This window comes from Triticum urartu, chromosome 5 (assembly GCF_003073215.2).
Source record: "Triticum urartu cultivar G1812 chromosome 5, Tu2.1, whole genome shotgun sequence".
NCBI lineage: Eukaryota > Viridiplantae > Streptophyta > Magnoliopsida > Poales > Poaceae > Triticum > Triticum urartu.
Window position 1 is genome coordinate 404,072,474 of NC_053026.1, and position 5,030 is coordinate 404,077,503.

Consider the following 5,030-nt stretch of genomic DNA (forward strand, 5'->3'; position numbering starts at 1 on the left):
CAATATCCCAAATACATGGAGACTTCGATGCCAAGGATCCGAAGATGGCGTCATATTGAAACGCCGTCCTAAAGATGTCAGCTCGGTTCGAGGGGCTCGAATTTCACCATGTAGCTCGGGAAAACTATCAGGCGGCGGATATCCTCGCCCGCGTCGGCGCAAAACGCGATGCGGTCCCCCCAACATCTTTTTCGAGAGGTTGTTTAAGCCATCCGTGGTATGGGAAGGGGACACCGGTAACAATAGTCCGGACCCGGCAAAAATGCACGATACCGAACACAATGACATAATCGGAGGCTCTGCCACCGAAATAACGCCTTCAGCCCATGTAAATAATTGCCATCATTGCCCCTTGGACAGAACCATTCCTGGCCTACCTAACTAGGCAGGCACTTCCCGAGGACCAAAATGAGGCACGCTGCATAGTGCGGCGATCTAAAGCCTACAGGGTCCACGAGGGAGAGCTGTATAAAAAAAGCACTACCGGAGTCCTTCAAAGGTGCATCTCCGAAGAGGAAGGGCAGAAGATTTTGGCAGAAATTCACGCTGGACTCGGCGGGCACCATGCCGCAGCCCGGGCCCTTGTAAGCAAGGCCTTCCGTACAGGGTTTTATTGGCCAACGGCCTGGGCAGACGCACAAGACATGGTCCAACGCTGCGTCGGTTGCCAGCTTTTTGCAAACCAAAGCCACATGCCACCCACCGCTGATACGTCTCCAACATATCTATAATTTTTGATTGCTCCATGCTATATTATCTACTATTTTTGGACTATATTGGCTTTATTTCCACTTTTTATATATATTTTGGACTAACTATTAACCGGAGGCCCAACCCAGAATTGTTGTTTTTGCCTATTTCAGTGTTTTGGATAACAGATATCAAACGGAGTCCAAACGGAATAAAATCTTCGGGAACGTGATTTTCTCACGAAAACGTGATCCAGGAGGCTTGGACCCTACTACAAGGGATCAAAGAGGAGGTCACGAGGGGGGGGCGCCCCCCTAGGGCGCCCCTGCCTCGTGGGCCCCTCGTTGCTCCACTGACGTACTCCTTCCTCCTATATATACACATGTACCCCCAAACGATCAGAGTAGGAGCCAAAAACTTAATTCCACCGCCGCAACTTTCTGTATCCATGAGATCCCATCTTGGGGCCTGTTCCGGAGCTCCGCCGGAAGAGGGCCGTCATCACGGAGGGCTTCTACATCATCATAGCCTCTCCGATGAAGTGTGAGTAGTTTACCTCAGACCTTCGGGTCCATAGTTAGTAGCTAGATGGCTTTTCTCTCTCTTGAATTCTCAATACAAAGTTCTCCCCCTCTCTTGTGGAGGATCTATTCGGATATAATCTTCTTTTTGCGGTGTGTTTGTTTGAGACCGAATGAATTGTGGGTTTATGATCAAGTTCTATCTATGAATAATATTTGATCTCTCTGATTCTTTTATGTTGATTAGTTTATCTTTGCAAGTCTCTTCGAATTATCCGTTTTGTTTGGCCAACTAGATTGGTAGTTCTTGCCATGGGAGAAGTGCTTAGCTTGGGTTCGATCTTGCGGTTGTCCTACCCAGTGAAAGAAGGGCTGCCAAGGCAACATATTGTATCGTGCATCGAGGAATAACAAAGATGGGTTTATTTCCTATTGCATGATTTATCTCTCATCGTTGTCACATCTTGCTTAAGGCGTTACTCTATTTTTTACTTAATACTCTAGATGCATGCTGGATTAGCGGTCGATGGAGGTGGAGCAATAGTAGTAGATGTAGAATCAATTCGATTTACTTGTCACTGACGTGGATGCCTATATACATGATCATGCCCTAGATATTCTTCATAACTGTGCTCAATTCTGTCAATTGCTCAACAGTAATTTGTTCACCCACCGTTAGAATACTTATGCTCTTGAGAAGAAGCCACTAGTGAAACCTATTGTTCCCCGGTCTATTTCTCATATCAATTCTCCATTACTTTAATATTTTTTGCTTTTTTACTTTGCTTTACTTTACTTTGCATCTTTATACCAAAAAGAAAAAATATTATATCTATCAGATTCTCAATCTCGTAGTGACGTGAAGGGCTTGAAACCCCTAATCGCGTTGGTTGCGAGTAGCTATCGCTTTGTGCAGGGTACGAGGGACTTTGAGCGTGGGCTCTAATGGATTTGATACCTTGGTTCAAAAAACTGAGGGAAATACTTACGCTACTCTGCTGCATCATCCCTCCTCTTTGGGGAAAACAACGCAAGCTCAACGTAGTACGAAGGATTTCTGGCGCGTTGCCAGGGTCTATGCAAAAGTCAAATACAAGTACCCATCACAATCCTATCTCTTCGCATTACATTATTTGCATTTTCCTCTCGTTTTCCTCTCCCCCCAATTCACCTTGACGTTTTATTCGCCCTCTCCCTCTATCCTCCCTCACTATTTGCTCTTTTTGCCCGCTTGCCTTTTGTTTGCTTGTGTGTTAGATGCTTGTTTGTCGCGATGGGCTCGAGAGAGATACTAACATTGTGTGACTTCACCAATACCAATAATAATGATTTCCTTAGCACTCCGATTGCTCCTCTTACCGATGCTGAATCTTGTGAAATTAATACTGCTTTGTTGAATCTTGTTATGAAAGATCAATTTGCCGGCCTTCCTAGTGAAGATGCGCTACTCATCTGAATAGCTTCGTTGATTTATGTGATATGCAAAAGAAAAAAGATGTCAATAATGATGTCGTTAAATTGAAGCTATTTCCTTTTTCGCTTAGAGATCGTGCTAAATCTTGGTTTTCGTCTTTGCCTAAGAATAGTATTGATTCATGGAACAAGTGCAAAGATGATTTTATCTCTAAGTATTTTCCTCCCTCTAAGATCATCTCTCTTAGAAACGATATAATGAACTTTAAACAACTTGATCATGAACATGTTGCACAAGCTTGGGAGAGAATGAAATTAATGATACGTAATTGCCCTACTCATGGTTTGAATTTCTGGATGATTATACAAACAATTTATGCCGGATTGAATTTTGCTTCTAGAAATATTTTAGATTCGGCCGCGGGAGGCACTTTTATGGAAATCACTTTAGGAGATGCTACTAAACTCCTAGATGATATTATGGTTAATTATTCTCAATGGCATACTGAAAGAACTTCTAATAAATAAGTGCATGCAATAGAAGAAATTAATGTGTTGAGTGGAAAGATGGATGAACTTATGAAATTATTTGCTACTAAGAGTGTTTCTTCTGACCCTAATGATATGCCTTTTTCTACTTTGATTGAGAATAACAATGAATCTATGGATGTGAATTTTGTTGGTAGGAATAATTTTGGTAACAACTCTTATAGAGGGAACTTTAATCCTAGGCCATATCCTAGTAATCCTTCTAATAAATTATGGGAATTCTTACAACAACTCTTATGGAAATTATAATAAGATGCCCTCTGATTTTGAATCTAATATTAAAGAATTTATTTCTTCGCAAAAGAATTTTAATGCTATGATTGAAGAAAAATTGCTTAAGATTGATGATTTGGCTAGGAACGTTGATAGAATTGCTCTTGATGTTGATGCTTTGAAACTTAGATCTATTCCACCTAAGCATAATATCAATGAGTCTCTAAAAGCCATGAGAATTTCAATTGATGAGTGTAAAGAAAGAACCGCTAGGATTGGTGCTTCCAAAGATTCCTTTATTAAAGCATGTTCTTCCAATTCCTATGAAAATCAAGATGAAGATCTAAAAGTTATTGATGTGTCTCCAATTAAATCTTTATTTTTCAATATGAATCTTGATGAAACTGAATATGATCTTCCTTTACCTAGAAGGCGTTCTAAAAATTCGGAGTGTTCAGATATTAATGATGAAAGTGGGATTGAAAGAAATAAAAATCTAGATGTTGCTAAACCCAATATATTGGATTTCAAGGAATTTAATTATGAAAGTTGATCTTTGATTGATTGTATTTCCTTCTTGCAATCCGTGCTAAATTCTCCACATTCTTATAGTCGAAATAAAGCCTTCACCGAACATATTGTTGATGCCTTGATGCAATCTTATGATGAAAAACTTGAGTTGAAATTTTCTATCCCTAGAAAACTCTAGGATGAGTGGGAACCAACTATTAAAATTAAAATTAAATATCATGAGTTTTATGCTTTGTGTGATTTGGGTGCTAGTGTCTCTACTATTCCCAATACTTTGTGTGATTTACTAGATTTCCATAACTTTGATGATTGCTTTGTAAACTTGCATCTTGCGGATTCCACTATTAAGAAACCTATGGGAAGAATTAATGATGTTCTTATTGTTGCAAATAGTAATTATGTGCCCGTAGATTTCATTGTTCTTGATATAGATTGCAATCCTTCTTGCCCTATTATTCTTGGTAGACCTTTCCTTAGAACGGTTGGTGCGATTATTGATATGAAGGAAGGGAATATTAGATTTCAATTTCCATTAAAAAAGGGCATGGAAAAATTTCCAAGAAAGAAAATAAAATTACCATATGAAACTATCATGAGAGCCACTTATGGACTGCCTACCAAGGATGGCAATACTTAGATCTATCCTTGCTTGTTTTGCCTAGCTAGGGGCGTTAAACGATAGCGCTTGTTGGGAGGCAACCCAATTTTATTTTTATTAATTTCTTTTTGATCCTGTTTAGTAATAAATAAATTATTTATCCTCTGTTTGTTTGTTTTTAATTAGTGTTTGTGCCAAGTAGAACCGTTGGGAAGACTTTGGGAAACTCTTGTTGAACTTGCTGTAAAAAACAGAAACTTTAGCGCTCACGAGAACTGCTGTAATTTCTATTTGAAGAGTGATATTTAGTTAATTATTTTTGAATATTATTAATAGGTAAATTCTTCACGTCCAGAAATTTATTTTAGAATTTTTGGGGTTCCAGATCTTGCGCTAGATACATATTACTACAGACTGTTCTGTTTTTGACAGATTCTGTTTTTCGTGTGTTGTTTGCTTATTTTGATGAATCTATGGCTAGTAAAATAGTTTATAATCCATAGAGAAGTTGGAAT